Source organism: Dipodomys spectabilis, unplaced genomic scaffold (genome assembly GCF_019054845.1).
Source record: "Dipodomys spectabilis isolate Male_0828 unplaced genomic scaffold, ASM1905484v1 ptg000087l, whole genome shotgun sequence".
Taxonomy (NCBI): Eukaryota; Metazoa; Chordata; class Mammalia; order Rodentia; family Heteromyidae; genus Dipodomys; species Dipodomys spectabilis.
In genome coordinates, this window is record NW_024870764.1 from 2,415,225 (window position 1) to 2,440,199 (window position 24,975).

General features: G+C 37.9%; 1 pseudogene; it reads right to left on the reverse strand.

The window, feature by feature from the left end:
* Nucleotides 1-684: 684 nt before the first annotated feature.
* On the reverse strand, nucleotides 685-24,749 carry LOC122111746 (annotated as a pseudogene).
* Nucleotides 24,750-24,975: the final 226 nt, after the last annotated feature.

Consider the following 24,975-nt stretch of genomic DNA (forward strand, 5'->3'; position numbering starts at 1 on the left):
CAGGATGACCCATTGTAACAATGAGATGTACAAGACACTATGTAAAAAACGAACTTTACAACTGGGGGTGGAGAGAGGAGTTGGGGATGTGGGGAGGGAAGGGATGGTAAGGGCAAAACAAAGGGGGAGGTAACAACAACAGGAGATGTACTCATTACCTTACTCATGTAACTGGAACCCCTCTGTACACTATTTTTACAAGAAAAAAAAACATTAATTTTTTTTTAAAAAAACTAAAGGAATAAATAAGGGAGGAATAACACTGTTTAAAAAGAAATGTACTCATGTAACTGTTAACCCTCTGTATATCACCTTTACAATTAAATAAAATAAAATAAAACATGAGCAGTGCATACCTGTAATTTCTACACTGAGGCAGGAGAATACCCAGTTCCAGGACAGCCTATGTTTCATAGTGTGACCTTGTCTCTGAAACCAAACCAAATCACAATGGACTAGAGCCTATTCACAAAACATGAAAAAGGAGAATTTTAAGTAGGTATTCCTCCAAAACTGATTCAAAGTGAGCACAGTTGTGTGATAGGATATACTTTTTCTGACCCTCCCCCCATTCTTTCCAGAACAAATGCATAATTGGCATACAAAAAAAGATTGAAACAGAACAAGCTTGCAAATTCTGTATTTCTAGCTGTTGAAACATTATTTGGATAGCTGAGATTATCTCTAGCGACGCAACAAGAACCAACAGTTAAGCAACCAGAATGCTACAGTAATTGAATGCATGACCCTTCCTCTTTTGGCACGTTCCTTGTAATCCTCTTCTAGAAGTTGCAAACGTCTATTCAGTTTGATTATCTGTCGTCTTATTGAAGCCGCATCTACAGCAGTTATGTCCTCCAAAATCCCTTCGAGTGTTGTGTCTGCATTTGAAATGGCATGCCTCAGATTATGTGGAGGACTGATAGTGGCAATCGGAAACCTGCCATCCAGCACTGGTCTGCGATTTTCATCTAGCACGGCTACAATATGGCGGTAAGCTCTGTGAGTAGAAGCCTGGATAAGTGATAAAATGCCATGAAGAGAGGAAAGGTTAGCTCTGTCTTCCGGGAACATCTGGAGAAACGAGTCCGGAGTTTGCTGTGGTAATGGTGGTAGGATAGGATGATCGATGACTTAACTATCCATTTTGATGAACAACATTCTCACCCAGAGTCCTGTCTCTTTCAGCTTGTCGACTACATGGATTTCTTCATTTTCAGGAATTAGGAGCTCTTTCTAAATCGAGAAATCGAGTGATCTTTCACTCAATGTAAGGACATGGGGTGATGTACCAAGATCTAAGAGGAGTAGCCTAAATAAGGTCTGTTGGTCTAGAAAACAGAATGTCCTTGTCATTTCCTACCATGACAACTGTCTCTGTACCTGCATCATCACAGTAGCATTTGGAATCCTTGACATTCTTGTTCCAGGTCAGCTTTTGATGGCACTCTTTTTTATTTTTTTTTTCTCTAAAAGCCTTACTGAGGGACTAGTAATACTAGTATATTCATTTTGTACTGAATTCCAGTCATTTCTACCATCTTGGCAGCAGTGAAAGAAGGAAATAATGTCCTTATTTTTGCGTGGGAACCAGCCACAGTATTTCTCATGAAATTTTGGAATTTGCTTCACTGTGCATGTGCTGGATATGAGATGTAGCACTTTGACTGTGCCCCTAGGCTTTGGGAGAGGTCCTTGATAAAGGCAGCTGGGGTGGGGAGAGGTGCTCTCTGTTTGGTTACTTTCAATCCTTTAGATTTTCATGTAAATTTTAGAACTAGCTTTATTTTTTTCATTTCTACAAACCAAAACATGGGATTTTCATTAAGATTACATACAATCTACAAATATTTTGGGGCACCTTCCTCTTTCCTTGGTACCATTTTTTGGTTTACTGCCCTTTTCTTTCCTCCAGATTAATTCTTTTTTTATATTAATTTTTATGTTGTTGTAAAAGTGATTGCAGAGGGGTTACAGTTACATAAGTCATAAAGAGTACATTTCCTTTTGGACCATGTCACCCCTCCCCTTTCTCTGTCCCAGTTTTTCCTTCCTTTCCCCACCCACAAGTTCTACAGTTCATTTTTTCAAAATTTTTTTTATTGTGATTAAGTGGTTACATAATTTCCCAAATTTCACAGTATTGTGGGATAGTGAAGCTTAGTTAAAGTCACAAACACATTCTAACTTTCATGGAGCAAATTGTCTATCATGGTCTATAACATTTATGAGTTCTATGAGCTTTGTGATATAGTTATTTCTTCCACATTGGGTGATATGAACATTTCTTTTGTTTTGCATAGCATCAATTGTTTCCTCTTTCCCACTTGTTCCCTCCCTCCCATCGCTGCCATTGAGTTGCTTAGTTCATTTTGATCAATGTCCAGTGCAGCTGATGGGTCCCGCTGTTGTATGTTTTTCCCTGATTCCCTCTAGTTCTGTGTCGTCCTCCTGGTTTCCCTCCAGTGTACACATATATACCATACATGTGATCAGCAGCATGGGGTTATTTAGAAGTGATTCGACTAGATGAGTGGAAGGCCTTTGTTTCTTTAGTCTTGTTAATTTTGTCGTATCACCTTACCTTTTGGATTTAACATCCACTTATCAGGTTAACATCCACTTATCAGGAAGACCATGTGCCCTTTGTCTCTTTGCTCTTGGCTTACCTCGCTCAACATGATTTCTTCTAGGTCCATCTATTTCTCTGCAAATGCCATTATTTTATCATTTCTAATGGCTGCATAATATTACATTGTGTATAGATACCACAATTTTTGGATCCATTCATCAGTGGTGGGACATCTGGGTTGTTTCCATATCCTGGTTATTGTGAACAGTGCTGCAATAAACATGGAGGTACATGTGTCTTTGTATCCTGGTTCCTGTTGTTCAGGGTAGATGCCTAGAAGTGGTATGACTGGGTCATAAGGGAGGTCAATCTTTAGGTTTCTGAGGAGCCTCCAGACTGCTTTCCAAAGTGGTTGTATAAGTGTACATTCCCACCAGCAGTGTTATAGGGTTCCTCTTCTCATCCCCTCCAGCATTTGTCATTGACTGACTTGAGGATGTGGGCCATTCTGTCCAGATTAACTCTTATGTATCTTTTTGTCACTTAGTATTTTTATATACTTAAAAAATTATTTGCTAGGTGATGGTGGCTCATGCCTGTAATCTTACCTACTCAGAAGGCTGAGATCTAAGGATTGCAACTGGAAGCTAATCTTGGCAGGAAAACCTGTGAAACTCTTTTCTTTAACTACAAAAGACAATAAAAGCCAGAAGTGGAGCTGTGGCTCAAGTGATGAAAGCACTAGCCTTGAGCAAAAAGGTTCAGGGACAGTATCCAGGCCCTGAGTTCAAATCCCAATACTGGAAAACAAAAATAGTTTACATCCAATTTTTTTCCATTCCTCCTCTCAGTGGGCTTGAATACATTGGATAATGTATCACTTTCATCTTTTATTTTTCAAAGAAATTTGTCTCAAAATTTCGATTTTTGGTCTGTTTGTTCCACAGACCTGTTAATTACATTCATTCCCATATTAGGGTTTTTTTTCCCTCTCTCTCTACCTTCCACCCTTTTCCTCCCTCCTTTTGTACATATTTTTTCACATGGGATCTCATTATGTAGCTCAACCTGCCCTCAAATTTACAGTCCTTCTGCTTCACCTGCTTGAGAGCTAAGATCAAAGGCATATACTTACATGCCTAACTTTTCTCTTCTTCTTGGCTTGACTGTGCTACTGAATTATGTCTTCCTTGTTCTTAGTTTATTATCTCTATTGGTAAGCATACTCCCTATTCATTTCCCAAGAAAGACAACATATGAGGCCAATGTTTTTAGATTCTATGTATCTTTATTTTTCCCCTTCATACTTGATTTGTAGTTTCTCTAGGTTGTAGATCTCGGTAAATTGGAAAATATTTTCCTTCAAGTTTGATGGCATGATTCCATTGTTTTGGAAATATTACTGGAGGGGAAATAAAATACTGTCTGGGTCCCTTATCCTTTATGTAAAAGGAATTTGTTCTTTATGGATTTTTAACAATCTCTTTCTCTTAAAAAAAAAAACTCCTTTTTTGGTCCCAAGTAATTTAAAATTGTATCTCTTGTACCACTACAAAAAATAATAAAAAATAAAGAAACATAAGAATAAATGCAATTCTGTCTCAAGATGAATCTATTTTCATCCTTTCAGAGGAGTCTTTTCAAACTAGAGATTTAAGTTTTTCCATTTGAGGGAGATTCTGTATTTATTTTATTGATAATATTGTTCGTTATGCTTTGTCCTAGTTTGTGTTTGGAGAACACAGGAACAAGAGAGGGGAATAAATAGCCTTTTCATAGATCTTACAAGCTTATTTGCCTTTTAAACTATTTGAATTTAAAGAAACCAAATTATAAGGAAGAAAAAAAGAACACATTTATTATAAAATGGAATAATTTATAAAACTTAAGAACTCATAATAATATGTCAGCAAATCACTTTAAACACTTCAATTTCCATCTCCATAATTAGCACAGGTTATTCAGATTTGGGTCTTTTTAAGTCCTCTTTTTTGTTTTTCTCCTATTTTTACCCCCCAGTATTTTTTGTTCCATTTTGTATGCTATTTTCTCAACTCCCATTATATTCTTAAATTTCATTTCCAACATCTCTTTTAACTCTGAGTGTTAAATATTCTTTTCTCACACAATTTCTAAAAAATTATTTAAGTAGCTGTACATTCATACACTATTGTTCTTATTTCTCAGATATGGTATCTTATTCTCTGTGTATAAATAACGCCCCTTCCCCCCCGCTTTTTTCTTTACAATTTTCTTTTCTCTTGCAAAGTCTATTTTCTGCTTTTTTTGGTTGTTGTGTTATTTTTTAGTTCTCATAATCTTGACTAACCTGAAACATTGTATGTTTTCTATATAGAAGTAGGTATTTTGAACTCTATGAGGCACAAGAAAGTTATTTGTTGGATTATTTCATTAGGAAATCTCTAACGCTACTATCCTTTGTCCCCTGTGAATGGATAGGATTCCCAAGAGTAGAACTTTATTTTCTCTTGGGAGCATTTGAGAAGCAAAATAGTAGGGAAGAAAGCCCACTATACAACAATTAATACATAAGCTTTCCCTCAACTTTTTATGTTCATTATGTATCTCTGCTATCATCTGTACATGATGTTCTCCCACCTAGTTCAGAGACTTATTGTCCTTGTTTACTACAATAAATAAACTTCAGTCCTCTGCTATGATCTATCTCTTTGTTGTTTGGAATGGAGGAGGTATTTTGGAACTTACTTTCGTATTTAAAGATTTTTTTTTAATAAAGCCACCTCTTTTAGAAATTATTATTATGTACTTGTCCAAAGAGGTTACTAGCCCATAAGTCAGATTATGAGTACAATCTTTCTTGATCAATGTCACTACTCCATCATTCTCCCCATTTCCACCTCCTAGCCTTACCATCAAGTTATGTAGTCCAATTTTTACATAATGTATATTGAATATAATGTCTGCATGTTCTCACTCATCCTGTCTCTATTCATGGAAACTGCCTCTTTTCAGTCTTACATTCATCACTATTTTTTAGTTGCTACTAATTTAATTCTTAATCCTTAAGGAAATTTTCAGATGCAAACTGGTTGTTTCTTTGATTTCTCAGTGCTGGCTTAGAATTGAAATGAGTTGAGCCTTTTACACCAGTTATCATCTTTCCATCTGCTTTCCAGCTTCCATAAATTTATTACTCTTGTCTTCTCTTTGTTCTTGTGGCTCTATGGCAAATATAAATGTTCAGTGGGTCATGATTATCCAGAACAAAGCCTCCCCTTTAGCATATATTCATTGTGCTATTCATGTGTTTTCTGATGAACTTTTTCCTCCCATTGCCCACTGTCCTTGTCGTCCCTCAATTTAACCAGATGCTCACATATTCAGTGTAATTAATAATGCTGCCATAATGCTCTGAAGGATAATTGCCAACTGCAGTGACATTGTAGGGAGAAATCATACGTGTGTAAATGTTTGTACCTGTATGTACACTCATACACACATACACACACATGCACACACAGAGTGAATAGGTTGAATTTTTACCTAAGTAAAAACATAGAATACTCAAAAACAAGAATATCTTTTCCCAAACATTTCTTTCCCAAGCATCTTTGCCCCAGCATATCTAGAAAGCTGACAAAATATTGAACATGTAAAATTGGGCTTCATTTTTATTTTTTTAACTTGAAATGTATTTAAAAATTTTATTATCTTTAAGCAGTTGTGCAAAGGGGTTTTAATTCAACAGATCAATTTATGAATACAATGCATCTTGGTCAATGTCACCCCTTGAGAAATTCATTTGAAAGTATGCCATAGTTCCAATGAGAAAGCATTAAGACAAATAGTGTCCTTACAAGGAAATATTTAGAGATATCCTGGAACATCAGATACAGCATCAGACAGTAAATGGACAAGTAATTCCTGAGCATTTAATGCCCATGTAAAAGATAGAACTGAGTATGTACCCAAGTGTCCTTGGGCATTTTCTTTGTCCATTTTCCTGATGTTTTGAGAAGCCTGTTTCCCTGTTAGTCTGCCTGTATTCTTTTATAAAATACTTCTTTTTACTAGGGTAGCTCTAATCTTATGCCTGGTCAAAAGATCATCTAACATTAAAATTTCATACAATCTCCCAAATGTATGACTTTTGTGTAGATGAAATAGAACTATATTGGTGTTCAAATGAGTCCTGTTATAGAAGTCACTTATTATTAGTGACATCACACTCTATTAATCCCATGCAATGATGGACCCATAATAAGCCATACAGAACTGTGCAAGTTTAAAGTTTGTCCTCTGATTTGATGTACTACCAAATGGTTTTCCTTTAAGGAATATATTTTGATTTTATGTAATGCTAGCACAATAGGACTGTGTATAAGTATGGATTCATTTAGTTACAGAAACTTCAAAAAATGTGACAAGGGGGGCTGGGAAGGTGGCTCAGTGGTAGAGCACTTGCTTGCCTTGCATGCATGAGGCCCTCGGTTCGATTCCTCAGCACCACATAAGCAAAAAGAAAAAAGCCGGAAGTGGCTCTGTGGCTCGAGTGGATGAGCACTAGCCTTGAGCTGAAAAGCTGAGGGACAGCGCCCAGGCCCAGAATTCATGACTGGACCCCCCTTCCCCCAAAATGTGACAAGATGCTAAGGACCTTCATGTGGTCTTTAGAAGGATGCTTGCTATAAGGACTGTAACAACTGCTTGAAAATCTATTTGCAGAGAATATTTTTCTAGCAAGCATCCAAAACAGTAAACATGAATTCAAAAAGACTCATGATTAGAAAGTTTTTGATGATTAGTGAGTTTTATCTCCTGCATGATTAATAGTTGAGTAAAAGTTCAATAATTATTAATACCATGAGTTCTTAAGATATTTAGTCTTTTGGACCAATTGAACTGAATATACTCAAATGTATTCACATGTACTCAAATATCAGATGCAAGGAATTTTGTCTAATTCTGTGCTATAAGAAAAGCCCATTTCTACATTATTCTTTCCTGAAAGACGACTGTTACTGAGTTCTTCCCATTGTCTATTTAACAAACAGCATAATACATTTTAGAAGTCTGATTCAGAAATATTAGGAAATAACTTCAAGGCCATGTTTTTCAGACTTTTTTTGTGCCAATAAGTCCTGAGTATTGAACTCAGGGCCTGGGTGTTGTCCCTTAGCTTTTGTGCTTAAGGCTAATGCTCTACCACAGATCCATTTCTAGCTTTTTTTTGCTACTTTATTGGAGATAAGAGTCTTCATAGACTTCCCTGCCTTGTGTAGCTTTGAACTGCCTCCTGAGTAGCTAGAATTATAGGCTTGAGCCACCAGTGGCCTGGATGTTCTTCAGACTTTTAAAGGAGAACAAACCCAAACACAAATTTTTAAGGTGCATTTTCTACTGCTTTGTAGGAAGACGTCATTTCCTATGTCTGTTATGTGGCCTCTTTAATCACATGGCCTCTGATTAAAGAGCTTGAGCTCTTCCCCCAATTTTCAATAACTGAATCCACACACAGCCTGTGAGGCATCACTATTCACATTCTAATTACTTACAAGACTAAACACAGAACTGAAGGCAATTTTAACCAGTCATGTACACATCTCAGCTGACAGGGTCTACTTCCAAAGTTGTATATTGCATTATGAAAAAGATTTAACGAAAGGGCAAAATGTTTTTGTTTTTAAATTCAAATCTCCATGCCATTTTGCTGGAAGATTTATGGGTTAAAAAAATCCTTCGACAGGAATTTGACTATCAGCTTGTCCTCTGTTCTGAATTGTGCAGGTTAGGATATGTTTAAAGTTTGTGGGCTCCTTTCCAATATCCCAAGGATCCAGGTTTGTTGGTTTTTCTATTTATTTTAAGAACTCATTTTCAAAACAATCTAATAGCTGGGAAGATACTAAAAAAGAAAAATTATAAAATGAAGCCTGAAGCCCATAATATAAATTCCTTTCCAAGAAATTCTTTGTTCTCCAACTCTTACAGGTTCAGAGATGGCAGTGGATAGAGATCTTCAGCCTCACTTTACAGGGGTGGGCACTGATATGCAGATATTAAACCAAGATACATGCCTTTTTTGGGCAAACCAACTTTAAAGAGTAGAAACCACAGCATGAATGTATCCAACTGATATTGATTTATATCTCATTTTGAACTATTTGTTAGCACAGAAGAAATGAGAATAAAAGGAAAAACGTACATGTAGTCAGCCCTCTCTGCCCATGAGTTCAGCATCTGTAGATTTAAGGGATTATATGTTTAAAACATTCAGAAAAACAGCATCTGAACATGCACAATCCTTCTTCTTGTCATCCCCTAAGTAATACAGTATAGAAATTATTTACATAGGATTTTCCTTGTATTGGGTATTAGAAATAACAGAAATGGTTTGAAGGATAGAGTAGGATGTGTAGGTTATATGCATATATGACATGAATTCATATGAGAAGTGAGCATCCACAGGTTCTAGCATTGACTGGGAGTTTAGAGACGATTTTCTCCCCTTCCTAAACTGAAGAATAACTGTATATATTCAAGTTTCAGAAAAGGATATTTTAGAATATTTTGGACTCTGAACATATTTAGTCTACAGTCCTAAGAGTAACACCAAAAAAAAGGTTATGAGGCTCAAATGCTTCCCAAATTTTGTAAAGAACTAGCTTCAAGAATTCAATTCTGCATACATTTAGTCATGCTTGCTATGTGCAAGGCATAGTGCCAGGTGCTAAGGAGATATTAAATTTCCTTTACCAATCCTCAAATCTCAGTAACTGAACACTTCAGTCACAATCCAGTGTAGTCAGCAAGTGTAAGCAGAGCAATGAGATGACTTGGGCTTTATCCAATCTGGGGCTCCTTATGATGGACCAATTGGAGTCTTACCAACTCCAGTCAGTGGTAAAGATGGCAGAGTAAGTTAATCAGGATAAGTTATATGCAGTGGTGTGCTGGGGCTGGTTTGTACAGGTTCACAAAAGCCAACAGTTAACATCTCTTCCCAATTCCAACTTCAGTCACAGACATCACTTTGGTATTTGAAACCAGCCATGGTGTGGAAATATTTATACAACAGAAATCAGCAAACTATAAATCAGGAATTTAGGGTTCTTTGTTTTGTTTCATGTGGAGATCCAGGTGCTAAACATTTACTTGCCTATAAGTCTTTATCTGAGTTTCTGTTACAAACCATCTCAGTGCCTTGGTGAGGCACATTACATTGACATATTGCATTCTTATTTATTGCTCCTATTACATTGCAATAGAACTCAACAAATCAGAAATAGAACTCAACAAATCAGAAATTAAACTCTTCATTGTGGCACTCGACTGTCTTTGCACTGCTTCCTAATCACCTTGAGCGATCTACTCACAGGCAAGGGGTGGGTGGCAAGAACACAGAGAAGGCCCATCATCTCTTAACTACCTTAATCCAAAAGTGAAATATCATTTCCACATGCTTCCAGAAATGAGACTCTTCATAAGGCCCCATGTAGATATGAGAGAGCACAAATGTTTGACAGAAACAGAGGAAGTAACACCTTACAGAGATGGAAGGGCTGAGCATTTTTTTTGTCAGGACTGAGGATGGAATCTAGGACCTCCCACAGGCTAGGTAAGCAATCTACCACTGAACCAGCCTTCCAGCAAATGTTTTATTCTAGAATCTAAAGACCTGAATTCAGGCCTTTTGTCTTGAATAAACTCTGTTCGTGAGATGTAAGTTTAATATAGTTATTCCATAAATAGAAACATGTTATAAATCAGCCAATATTCAAGAGGAGGGGAAAGAAACTATCTCTTGATGGAAGGAGCAGCTGGGCCACATTACAAAGAAGTAGGTATGGCCACGAGGCAGCATTACTCATGGAAGGACATTTTTAATAATTTCTCACAACTTCCTATGGGTAGGAGGATTCCAGCAGTCCAGCCTGCCGTTTGTTCTCCAATCTACATGGCTTGAAGCTGTCTGTGACTTTGGCTGTCATGGTGGCCCCAGAGTTAGTTTAAAGTAATTTGACTATGGCCTTCAAGACTTAGAGAAAACTCAGAATTCTTCCCTAGTTTAAACCTGATGGTTTAATCTAATGTCTTAAATATGCTATATGTTCTGACCATTTATCTGCTAGTCATTTCTTCTCTAACAGGCTTCTTCAAAGCAAGGCCTGGGACTTACCTACTTGTATATTTCTAACAGTGCCAAGCAGAGCCCAATAAATAAATGATTGAAATGTATCACCCCCAAAATTTGATCAGCCTTCTCTGTATGTTGGTCCACAATAGAGAAGTATTTCGGATTACCATTCTATTAATCAAGAACAGAAAATGGCCAGATGCTGGTGCTCAAGTCTGTAATTCTAGCTATCAGGGGGCTGAGATCAGAGGATCACAATTCAATGCCAGCCTGAGCAGGAAAGCCCATGAGTCTTATCTCCTATTGACCATCAAAAAGCTAGAAATGGAAGTATGGTGCAAGTGGTAGAGTTTCAGCCTTGAGTGAAAAATCCAAGGTATAGAATGAAGCCCCGAGTTCAAGCCCAATTACTTGTTTGAATAAGCAATAAATAATAACAATAAATATTAAAGCAATAAATAAACTTAAAATTTAAATAATCAAACAAACAATAAAAGCAAATGAAACCATAGTGAATGGGCAAAGTCCATGTTTCTTCAGCTTCCATGCCGGTGCTATGGCTTCTATGAGCAACCCAAATAAGGCCAAATTATTAATACTTGATAAAGGAACAATAAGAATCAGAATCCAAACTTGCATAATTGGTTTTGTGAAAAACACATAGGAACATCAATACTGTGAAATCTAAAAAATAGTATATAAAAACAATGGAAGAAGAAAGGTTTGCATGCCAACTACACACCAGTGGCTCATGTCTATAATCTTAGCTACTCAGGATACTGAGTCTGAGTATGGTGGATCAAATGCAGCCCCAACAGTAAAGTCTGTGAGACTCTTATCTCCAATTAGCCCCCCAAAAGCCATCATTTAGTGAAATAGCTAATGGACAGTGTCCAGACCCTGAGTTTAAGCCTCAGTGCCAGTATACACACAAAAAAGATGTGTGCCAGTGCCCAACCTCGCATCCCTCTTCTCCCCTCCCCTAGCTTGAAGTAATGGTAGACCATGTGAATGAAGTTAGGAAAATTGTAAGCATTCCAGCTTTATTTTATCCTGTGTGATTGATTCCAGTGCTGCCTCATGACCCCACACCAGCTGAAAAATATATCTCAGTATACTCAATGCTGATCCAGATGCAGTCTCTGTCTCCTACCATGCATTTATCACCCATCCCCCTACTCTGGTGAGTACCACCTGCTCATTCCAAGGCAAGGCATTTTCAGATGGGTTCAAGTTCCTCACCCACCCAATTACAATGGATATTTATGCAGTTTTGACTTCTCCCTTTTCTTAGCTCTACTTGTGATTTGGAGAATTAGCCAAACTTCTCAATCTGCTTGTCTATAAAATTGGGCTATTTCACATAAAAGAGACAACAAATCTGTAAAAATAAAAAGTACTGAGACTTTCTTTTTAGAGATGAGCCATCTTTAGTCGGATTTTAGATATTTTCCAAGATGAGCTTGTGGAGGGGTAGTGCCCTTCCACACCCACCAAGGCTCTTTCTGGGACAGAAACAGCCTACCTTCTATTTTCCTTCTGAATTATTTTAGTCTCATTGCCTTCACGGGACTGACTGAATACTTATGTCTCCCCAACATTCCTATGTTAAAATTTCAACCTTTGGGAGAAAATTAGATCATTATTAGGATTACAAACTTTATCATAGAGGCTCTAGAGAGCTCTGTAATCCCTGTCCCCATGTGAGATACAGCAAGAAGGGACCATTTGTGAGGAAAGGAATTCTTAATAGACACCAGATTTACCAGTCCCTAGATCTTGGAGCTTCTAGTCTGTAAAACTATGAGAAATAAATAAACCACTCCATTTATGCTATTTTGCTGTGGCAACTGCAATGGACTAAGGAACATTCCATGTTTTATTTTGCTAAGCAAGTTTAATTTTTCTTTTAGGGCTAGCAGCTTGATTGTTTTTTAAATTGTAGCTATTTACATGTGGATAAAATACTTGGACAATCAATGAATGAGTGAATGCCCATCTATGAAAACTATTTATCATAGATCATTCATTCAATGCAAAAGAGAAAATAATCATCCACAATAATCTGTGTCATTACCATTTAATCACTGTACTTTTAATAGCTCTACTGAGGTATAACTAATAGAAAACATGTGTAGAATGTACAATTTGGTAAATTTTCACTTACTGTACACACAGCCATGAAAGCACCTCCACAATCAAGAAAATAAACATTATCTCCAAAATGTTCTTCCTAGTCCCTTTTATTTAAGTATGTATTTATTTGTTCATTCATTTACTCATTTTTTGAGGCTACCTCTATAGCCCAGGCTAGTCTTGCCTTTTCCTCTCAAGTGCTGGAATTATAGGTTTGTGCTACCATGTCTTACATTCTTCCCTTTTATAATCTCTTCTTTGCTGCCATCCCTTTTCTAACCTTCCTCAAGCTTGTAGGGACAGGCATCATTTATGGCTCTGTGAGTACTGGACACTAATACCTGTGAACCTGGAAAGGGGCTCTTTCCCCAGCTTTTGATGCATGTGCTACTAAGACTCAAGGGTGATACTCTGAAGCAATCCTGAATTTTTCTCTTTTTACACTATGAACTCAAGCTGCTTTGGTTTCCCCAGGTTCTTAGCTCTGTTTCTTCAACACAAGCAGTCTTTAGGGTCTCTGGATCTTCTTTCCCTGCATTATGATATGGACACTCTCCAGACAGGAAGTTGAAATGATTGTAAAGCTTATCTCCTTTATTTTCTGTTTCACAAGGATCATTGCCTGATAGCCAATGCCTTGAAAATCCCATTGTTCCATGTATTTTGTCTATTCTTCAGTTTATTTTTTAAAGATGGATGGGTAAATATTACTCCATCTTGGCTAATGAAGAGGTTGCTTATAGTACTTTTGTTTGTTATAACATTTTAAGGACCAATAAAATCTGTGCAAATAAACTGTAGGAAAACATTTTCTCTTAAGTTCAGTAAGTAGATTTGGAAGGCAAATTTAATACTTCAGCTTCTTTTAATATAGGGGCATGAGAATATTAAGAAGGCCAGTAATCATTATGTCTGTTTGAAGAAAAACAAGTGAATTAACTAAAAGATTAGAAGCAAATGATTGAGGAGACATGATTTATTTCTTTCATCTTTTTTTCAGAGAATTTTATTTTTATTTTTTATTTTTATTGTGAAAATACCATACAGAGGGGTTTCAATTACATGAGCAAGGTAATGAGTACATTTCTTATCAAGCATTGTTGCCACCTCCTCTGTTTCCCTTTACCATCCCTTCCTATCTCCTGCCCCCGATGTTGGTATAATTTGTGGAGGGGAAGGGAAAAGTTTAAATAGGGATGCAGAAGGACCCATTGCAACAATGAGATATATAAGACGTTATGATGAAAAATGAACTTTACATTTTTTTCCATTTTTTTTACCATGCTTTCTCTCCAATGTCTTCCAACTCCCATAAATGGAAACTTTACTACTCTATTCATCTATCAATTCTATCCATCCATTCATCCATCCACTAATCCACTTACTAAATGTTACTGAGTACCATGAGTAAAATGAATTATGAAACAGGGAAGATGTTCTCAACAGAAAGAAATAAGAAAATGTATGAGGAGATGGATATACGAATTATTCTGGCCTAATCATACATATTGTATCCATGTGTTGAAATGTCATACTCTGTCCCATAAATATGCACAACTGCTGCTTACCAATTAAAGTATAAAAGTCAAGGAACTGTATGCTGATATATTATTGTAAAAGCCTGAGTAAAATGCTGAGACATTGTAGATGGAGTCACCAATCTGGGACAGGGCTAAGGAACAAAACAAGGAAGACTTCTCACAGAAAAAATATTTGAAATGAGGATTGAAAAACGAGTAACATTTGGCTATGCTGAAATGGAAACAAGGAAAAGGATGAGGAGGAGAGGAAGGAGTTGAAAAACATGAGAAGAGTTTTGTACATCAAATACTTTTCAAGCAAAGGTATTCGTTCAGGCCAATTTCTAGGTATCTCAGAACAGGAGATAAAATTCTATCATGGCATTGCCTTAGTGATCACAGGGATTTAAGATCGTCTCAGCAGCTTTATGGATTCTAGAATTTTCCCCAGGGTCGTAATATTCTTTGGTGAAAAACAGACACAAGCATAGACTGTCACAGACTTTCTAACCAGTAACCAATGGAACAGGAAAGTAAGAAGGATAGTTAGGAGACAGTCTCTAGAGTCAATGCTGAGCTCTTTAAAAAGAGTTGCTATTTTAAGCTCAGTTCTGATTTAAATATTCCTGGTTCTGAATAGGCAAGGGAACTTGGGAAAGCCTGAGTCATCCTCACACCCTTAGCTGGCTTCATAAACCAAGACACATTCTAGCTTTGCCGTTTTATGAGCCCATGAAACTAAAATCTATTTGAGGAAGAGGTGATTTGAGTTGACCCTCAAGCAGTGGAAAGAAAAAAAACTTTTGCCACTTCCGGAGAACTTCCTCAGAGGAAGCTCCCCCTTAAGACAGTAGAATTCCCCTGGCATTTATTTCTCTGACTCCTGAAATGTCAGAAATATTGGCTACAATATATTTATTCATGAAGACTACATGTTTGAGTATTATTGGTAGACAACTTCATTAGTGCCAGTCAATCCAAAATGCTTGCCAAGTTTTTTTTTTCTCCTTCACGGAGGCGGTCTATAGGAATAGATAATGTTATATATCGTGTGAAAGATGCTGAAAGCTCCCTTCTCTCAGGCTACAAAATGTAGGCAGAGAAAATGAACTCAATTGTCCTGAATCCTGTTCCAGTTCCCCAAATGTGGTGTCTAGTTCCCCTTATTCCAGATCCAGACATCATGCAGCATGGTCAGCTGAGCTTTTAAACTGAGATAGATTTGATGGGGTTTGTGCCTTTTAGGAAAGTAGATGATGTCAAGAAACTTTGTACTCTAGTGCTACCTGGGGTGAATGACAGACACAGTGAAATAGCCAAGATTTATAATAACATACTTTAAAAGGTTTCCTTTTTAGATGGCTGGAAATTGACAGTGGAAATCAAATAGACAATAGTAATGCTCTATCGAAACTTCCAGACTTGGAACTACAACCATGACATGAAATAGTGTTGACACCCATTTCAGAATATTTATGAAGTACTTGGTGTAAGTTGATCTGCAAAGAGTGTAGTAATCCTTGGCAAGTGAAGCCTATCCTGGAAACTAAGGCTTGCTGGCTTCTGGGAAAAGTTCACAAAGAAAATGGTTGATAGGCAGCTCCTTTGTAAAAAAACATTTTTTGGTGCTGGTACTGAGGCTTGAACTCACGGCCTTATGCTCTTGCGTAGCTTTGTCACTAATGGCTGGCACTCTGCCTCTTTAGCCACACCAGCATCATTTTTGTTGATGATAGTGATACTGGAGTTTGAATTCATGGCCTTAAGATTGATAGGCTAGTGCTCTACTACTTGAGCCCCCTCCTCCAGCCATACTTTCTGCTAGGTATTTTAAAGATGGGATCTAGCAAACTTTTCTTCTTGGGCTGGCCTCAAACCTCCATCCTCCAGATGTTAGCTTCTGAGTAGCTAGGCATACAAGCATGAGCCACCAGCAGCTGGCTTCAGATGACTTTAAATGGTTTTCCACTAGTGTGTATGGGTCAGAACTTGTACATATCTATTTTCTGTTGAATTCAATTTTCCTTAAGACTAACTTTGCCTCTGTTAACTTGTATATGCCTTTTGTTCCAGCAGAACTAAACCATTTCATGTTTCCACACATACCTGCACTCTCTAGTATACATTCTCTATATCCCATGGGGATGTTAGGTAGAGAGACTTCTTCTGTCTTCTGTACAGTGCGGAGACAGGTAGAAACTGAAGACATGCTTTAAGGAGAGCTATGTCAGACCTGAAAGAAATGTGAAAGCATCATACCTATGAGTTTGGTCTTCCTCATTTTCCCATAGAATTAATAAGGCTCTGAAGCCAGGGGTCATGCTGCCATTATGGCCACTACTATAGTCCCTTTGGGGACACTGGGACAGTACACCATACTCATAGAGAGGGTGGTGACACTACCATCAGGGAAGAATGAAAGAGATCAGTATTTGAATACATGTTAAACACTCCAAAAAGCCCTGGAAGTAATTGGGATGACTTGCTGCTGAAGCCACAATTCTCCAGAGTTATCAATGAAATGTGATTCATTCCCATTGTGTGACATCACTCTCATACAGCCAGCTAGAGTAGGGTCTGGTATAGTTCATTCATTCATATACCCAGTATGTACCAATCAATGCAAATCTCTGAAGAATCAGAGACAAGAACCACTCCCTGCCCTCGAAGGACTTATATCAGGAAAACGAAACTCTTGTTTGAAGAGGTTTTCCTCTGTCTATGTCTTAGCTTTTTCCCCTAGAGTTGCCAGCAGTGGTCACATAAACTGTTTGACCCAGAGATTATGATATGAATGGTAACCCCTGTAACTGTGCATTGTACAATCTGCATATGTACATGGTCCCATTTGCTCAAATACTGTTCACCTAAAGTAGCTTGTCATATTGAGGGAATGGGTGGAGTTAGGACAGATGGAATAGAATGATGAAAGTTATGACGTTGACCAAGATGTGTTGTACTTACCAACTGACATTTTAAATAGAAACTAGTTTGTACAGCTACCTAAAGACAATTTTGAGAATTAAAATAAAATACCTTTTCCTACAATTTTGCCTTCCAACCCCTTCCAGATGTATCTCTGCTTTGAATTCTGTCTTCATCCTGGCCTGACCACAACCCCCAAGGTGTTCTTCTTTCTATAGACCACCTTTGTCATATTCTGTCTGTAATAAAAACCTGAAAATCAAACAGAACCTGCATAGGCCCTTTCTGGTTTTGTGGGTTTTTTAATTATTAGTTTATCCTTGTGTTCATATTTAGCTTTTTGCCAGCTTGTCATATTCTCCCTTCCTGGTCTACAGTAGTAAGGGTAGGAACAATGTTCTATCCATCTTTTTGTCTCCACAGGGCTTTGCACGTAATTGAAACCCAATAAGACAAAAGAAGAAAGTGCTATTTAAAATGAGACACCTTTTAAAGAGTGAAAGATACCAGTTGAAATGGAGTGTTTGTGACAAAAATCTTCAGTCAATAACATTTTTCAAATTCTTTTAGTTGTTGACTCTCAAATATTTATGCTAAACCCAACCAGGAAAAGTACAGATATTGGAAATATACCAAACTAAAGACTAAATCTAGCCAATTATTCTTTTCCCCCAGACTTCTGCAAAACGATTGTAGCAACAACAAAAAATACTGTCACCTTTGACCATTTCCCCATAACTCTCCCTTGAGGGAATTAAGTTTGGTTTCCCCCCTCAATTTGAATCATTGTGTGAGAGGTACCAAGTATGGGAACCCTAGTGTTGAGGAAGGAGGGTGGAAGATGGAGAAGGAAGGGCAAAGACCAAATGATTTGAAAATAAATGAAAACATAAAATTAATCATTGATGTAGTGCTTGGTTTTAGAAACTTTTGGTCAGTGAAGATAAGTTCCAATTAATTATTTAAAATATTTTATTCTTATACAGAAAAGCAAGGATCTTTTTTCACTAAAGGATAGACAGAAGAAGGAAAAGAGGGAGATGAAGGAAATGAAAGAAAAGGGAAAGGAAAGAAAGAAGGAAAGAGGGAGAAAGAGAAGGAGAGGGAAGAGGGGACAGAGGAGATAAGAGACTAGTCAAGGAAATAAATGGGTAAAAAGGAGAGAAAAAGAGAACAGAAGAGTAAGGAAGAGGGAGGAGGGAGGAGAAAGCAGGTAGTGAAGGAAGTGGTAAGAAGAAAGAAGGGACACTCCAAAAAGATCACTCTTTGCCTTTGTGCTACTTTATTGAAGTCAGTATGCTTTCATTGACACAGGCGTCTGGAATGCTCTGAAACTCTGACTAAGGGGCTGGCCTCCCAGGGTAATTTAAACTTCCTTTCTCATTCATAACCCCAACCACAAAGTTAAACTGGCACCCTGTTCGTTTCGAATTTCATGAGTAAAAAATGTACTGAAAACCATTCTGTAGCCTAAACGAGTGCTCTTCCCTCTAGATTTACTTTCTGACAAATAGTGCATCCTAAAACAGGTAGCTGACTAAGACCTTAGTCACAGAAACACAAGTTTTTCATCTGAAGTCAGTCTTTCCCCCTTCTGAGTTGGCCAGGCTGCCCCATCTGCTCTGAGACACTGTAGCCCCATGAGTAAATTAGAAACTCAGCTTCAGGCGAGAGAGCTACTCAGAGAAAACCCCAACATCCTGTACATGCAATTGGAACACCACATAAGGACATGTAGGAAAGAAAATGCAAATCATTTGACATAGACTAAGAATTAGTAGCCTTCTGTGGGCTGACTCTTGGGAGTCTGGGAAGGCTTTGATATTTGTTCCCACAAGGGTTGGACTTCTGGGGTAATGCTCTAGTATTTTCACAAAGGTCAAGTGATCAAGGCATCTTCAACACTGTCACTCCCCATGAATGCATAATCTGAAAGAAGTGGAAGTGACATTGATCAAGATGCATGTTTTCTCTCATATGTGGGAGTTAGATCTAAATTAGTAGCATACATAAAAACATAAAGGGTCATATACATATTACATAAACATGTTTAAAGAGGAGGATTGCAATGGTGTAACTCTAACAAAATCATAGGTTGTTGTTGTTGTTGTTTTGCTGTTGTTTTTTTGGCTGGTTATGGGGTTTCAACTCAGAGCTTGGACTCTGTCCATGAGCCTATTTGTGCTCAAGGCTAGCACTCTACCACTTGAGCCACAGTGCCACTTCTGTTTTTTTCTGGATGGTTTATTGGACATAAGAGTCTTGTGAACTTTTCTGCGTGGGCTGGCTTGGAACCATGATCACCAGATCTCAGCTTCCTGAGTAGCTAGGATTACAAGTGTGAACCACTAGCGCCTGGCCAAACTCATAGTTCAATCAAATGAATACCAGGAAGCTGAAACGTGTGTTGTTGGAGCAAGGGAGGTCAAAGGGAGTGGGGGCAGACAAAGGGTGAGAGGAAGTGTGGGTGAATGCAGACATAATATTCAATGTACATATGTGAAAATGTGAAAATGGAACTAGGTAATTTGAGGAACTGGGTGGAGTTAGGAGAATTGGGAGAGAATGATGGAAGAAGTAACATTGATTTAGATACATTGTACTCATAAACTGACATGTTGAATTAAATCCTTTTGTACAACTAACAGTAATAAAATTATATACATATATATATATGAAAGGAATTGTGGGAAAGAGAGAGGACAAGTAAGGAAAATATGAACTAATTTTAACTAATTTGAAGTTTTAAAGGGCATGGATGTCTTTGGGAAAGTAATTTCCTTTTCCTGGGCATCATTTGCATCAGTTGATCTAACCAGATCTTTTTTTTCCAGATTCAAAGAAGTTCATGGAAAATTTTCATTAACATTGCCTAAAATGTCTAAAAATGTTTGGGAAGAATTAGATCTTTATAATCCTGAATACACAGAATTTTCCAACAATATTTTTGCCCAATTTCTATTTATCTACTCAATATACAAAGGTTGATTTTTCAAATGTCTTAATAAAAAATTGTTCTCCAAACATCTCTCTCGCTCTTTTTGTGTGCATTCAAATACATATTTGGTAAAGTAAACTGTAAGTGAAAATCCTGTTTTCTGTTTACATACCTTTGGGTTGTTTTGCATACTCCTTGTGTTTAGCTCATGTCAGAAATCAGAAAGATTGGGTATGTGTGGCTGCTTTCTGAGCCTGGTTTGGCACACTTGAGGTATGTGTATATGTAGGGGTGTGTGTGTGTGTGTGTGTGTGTGTGTGAGAGAGAGAGAGAGAGAGAGAGAGAGAGAGAGAGAGCATGCACACATGAGTGTGTGTGTGTGTGAGAGAGAGAGAGCATGCACACATGAGTGTGTGTGTGTGAGAGAGAGAGAGAGCATGCACACATGAGTGTGTGTGCCAGCACAGGGGCTTGAACTCAGGGATTCATAGTCTCACTGGACTAGTTTATTCACAGCTGGTGCTCCCCCACATCCACCATGCCTCGTCCAGCTTTTTTGTTGGCTACTTGGATAAAAGTCTCTCAGTCCTCAGATCTCAGTCTCCTGAGTAGCTAGAATTATAAACTGGAGCCACTATAACCAGCTGATCTCATATCCTTCTGTCCTCTATCCTCCCTCTTGCTTTTTCTTTCCTTACTTTCTTTTCTACAAGTATACATTAAACCCCTACTGTGTGCTGGGCTTTGTTCTAGGCATTGGGAATGTAGGTTAAAACAAAATAGACTAAATTTCCATCTCATGTAGCTTTCATTCTATTAGGTGAACCATAACCAACATAAATGCATCACTTGCATTATTCTGATAGACATGAATTTTCATCATTGTAGTAGCACAGTTCACATTTCAGTCACCATCACATAATAATAGTAATTTAAAGAAGTAGAAACTAACATGACTAGCTCTCTAGTCTACAAATCATCATGTAAATTATGGTAAGTGAGCAATCCTGTCATTTCCTTCAACGTCAATCAGGATTGGTCACTGTGCATCTGAATTGCAGTCACAAAATGATGTGCTACCTCTTGTCTCCAGGTGGTGAAGAGATAGTATTAACAAAATAACTTTTTTTGCCATAGGACTTGAACTCAGGACCTGGGTGCTGACCCTGAGCATTTATGCTTGAGGCTAGTGCTCTACCACTGAGCCACAGCTGCACTTTCCATCTTCTGGTAGTTAATTGGAGATAAGAGTCTCATAGATTTTCTCATCTGGACAGGCTTTGAACCACGATCCTCAGATTTCAGCCTTCTGAGTTGCTAGGATTACAGGCGTGAGCCACTAGGGCCCAGCCAAAATAACTTGCAAAACACTTCTGTTGAGCTAGTATATAGTTAGAGGTAGAGAGCTTGAGTAGTATGCACAAGGCCCTAGATTCATCCCCCACACTGAAAATAAAAGCACTACCGTCAGTTTGGTTCTCTTCAGTGAAAATGTGTTTCTTTTTAACCACCAATACTTCTTTCAACCATCCAATAGGTCTTAGAGTTATTTCAACCTTTAAAACCTACTAGATGGGATGGGCACTGGTGGCTCACATTTGTAATTTTACCTACTCAGGATGCTGAGGCCTGAGAATTGTAGTTTGAAGCCAGGTAAGGCAGAAAAGTCTGTGAGACTCTTCTCTCCAATTGGCCGACAAAGATCCAGAAGTGGAAATGTGATTCTGTAGAGCACCATCCTTGAAGGAAAAAGCCAAGCAAAGAGAGCAAGGCACTGAGTTCAAGCCTTAGTACCAGAGCGCGTGCAGGCATGCGTGCACACCTCCCCGCCCCCCCCCCCACATCCTATTGGAGGGACTTTATGATAGGCTATTAATGCCTAACTGAGGATCATGGTATTTCTTTTACTAGTCTTTGAAAGAAATATAACACCAAGAATGCAATTGAACACATCCAAGCATCATGGCAGCAAGTAGTACATATACAGAATAACAGTAACTTTTACTGTGCTATGAGTGTAACTTTATAGGTTTCTAGTTGAAGATAAAGTTATAGGAAAAAATAGCTGCCCATGGGAATGTAGACACCCTGCTGCTCTTTGAGAGGTTCTTGACATGCAGCCAGAGGAATTTAGCAATGACAAACTTATGGGGACAGATTAAGAAAGTGATTTTGATGAGCAAGATGGACTAGACACTGGTGAAAACTTCACATTAAAGAAACTCTCAGAGATATTTCATACCATTGAAAATATAAATGACAGAATGTTGACAGCTGGTCCAAAGTTAGAATAGAAGATGGCTATTCACTAAGGAATCTGAAAAGTGTTCTGCATCATTGTATGATGAGAAGAAAGAGGGAAATATTGCTCAAGCTATTTTGTTTAAACAGAGTTTTGTTATGTTGTTCAGACTGGCCTCAAATTTACAATAGTCCTGTCCCAGCCTCCTGAGTGCTTAGATTACAGATGTGTGTACCACACATGGGACCTAAGCTACTTTTGATAAGCTTTATTCTTTTACTTGTGGGAAAACAGGCATAACATAAAACTTATTATTTTTCTCACTTTAAGTGTATAATTAAGTGACATTAAGTATAGTCAAATTGTTGTGTGACCATCATCACCATTTTTCTACAGAAATGTTTCAACATCCTAGACATAAAATCTCTTACCTTTAAAATACTAATACATTTCTCTTCTCTTTCCTGGTAACCTCTATCTTCTGTCTTGATGAATTTACCATTTTTGGAAGGCAAAGCGTGTGTGTGTGTGTGCATGTGCATGTGTATGTGTATGTGTATGTGCATATGTGTGTCAGTACTGGGGCTTGAACTCGGGGTCTTGTACTCTTATTTTTCTTTTCTTTTTTTTCTACAGGCTTGTGCTCTACCGCTTGAGCTATAGCTCAACTCCCGGCTTTTTGCTAATTAATTGGAGATAACCGTCTCGTGGACTTTCATACCCAAGCTGGTTTCAAATCACAATTCTCAGATCTCAGACTCCTGAGTAGCTAAGATTACAGATATGAGCCACCTGCGCCAGGCCAATAAAATCTATTTTATTACCCATGCTGGCCTAGAACTTGCTACATAATCTAGGTTGGGCTTTGTTATTCATAGAACAATTGGAATTCCCATATTTGTGGTGCAACTGACTATACAGAGAAATGAGTTTCTCTTAAGTATTAAGTTAATGATAAAAAATGAAAATAAATCACAACAAGGCAGATAGTATGAAAGACTGTGAGGGTAGTCAAAAAATCTAAATGGGATGAGGAAGTCAGCCACATCCTTACATATAAGAAGAACTTTCTAGGCTTGGGGAATATTCAAGGTAAAGGCCTTCAGATGGGAGCCAGCATCGTTTGTTTGGGAAATAACTAGAGCATAGTGAGGGATGGAGAGACTAATAGCAGAAGAAATGCAAAGGTGAGCAGAGACCAGACCAGGTAGGGTCTCAGTGTACAGACTTTATTCTAACATTGTACAAATTTTATTCTAACGTGGTAGGAAGCCCTTGAAGGCCTGAACTGATGTCATATTAATAGATAGGTCATCTAATTAGCTAGGGATAAATTCTTAAGACAAAAAGAGAAGAGTCTTATAATAAAGATTAACTTTGCCTCTTAAATAATTTGTCTAAGGCTTCAAAATGAGCCAAAAAAAACCACGAAAGACTCTTGAAGAATAGGACCTTCTCATGGTTTTATCAAGCATCTATCTCTCTGTACCTTCAGACTGTCTCAACACCATCAATCTCACTAAGAGCCTTCTAGAACTTTCCTGAGATGGTTTCAAGCTGAGATGGTGACATGAAACAAGTATTCCTAGTTAACAAAGACATCAGCTAACATGATGACTCCCAATGACCACAGAAAAAGTGGTCAGATTTCCTCAAATACCAACTCAGAGCCACAAATTCAGAAGTCTATGGAGCCAGTAAGGAGTACAAAGCAGGGAAGTTGGCTTAATGACACAAGTAATAAGTCCATACCTTGTCTGAAAGAAGGAGTTACTAAAGGTGCCTGCAAGCTGTCACTAAGAGTAGATGCAGCCTCAGAGATGAGATCTTCAACTGAAACAGGAAATCCAGATTGTAATTTTGGTTTCTTACTTAGTACTGGGTAGTAATTAAACTTGTTTAACACATTCTTCAAGCTATATACAATTATGTCTGGGTCTCAGATCATTCTGTGGTTTTTATGTCACCATTTCTTATCTTAAAGGGCATTGCCCTCAGAATACCCTTCTACAATTCCATAAGAATAGTCTACAGAGAAATAGCAGTGATATTTTCTTCCCACCTATGGGTCTTCCAGAAGAGATTACACTTTATTGAAAATTTGCTGTCCTGAAACCTCTGTGACCTTTAAATTCCAGGTTTAATCCATCTTGATCATTTTGAAAGCCTTTAATAAAAACTCCTGAATCTGGCAGAAACTTCTGGAATGGGCAGATGTCACTTAATATCAAAGTGTCCATACTTGTTTCAACACTCAACATGTCCTTAAAGGACATAGTATCTTGCTTGGCACCCATGGCTCACATCTATGATCCTAGCTACACAGGCTGAGATCTGAGGATCACCGTTCAAAGTCAGCTTGGGCAGGAAAAGCCCATGAGACATTTATCTTCAATTAGCTACCAAAAATAGCCAGAAAAAGTGGTGTGGCTCAAGTGGTAAAGTGCTAGCCTTGAGGACAAAAGCTCAGGGACAATGTCTAGGCCTTGAGTTCAGCACAAAAAGGGTATGGTATCTCCATTA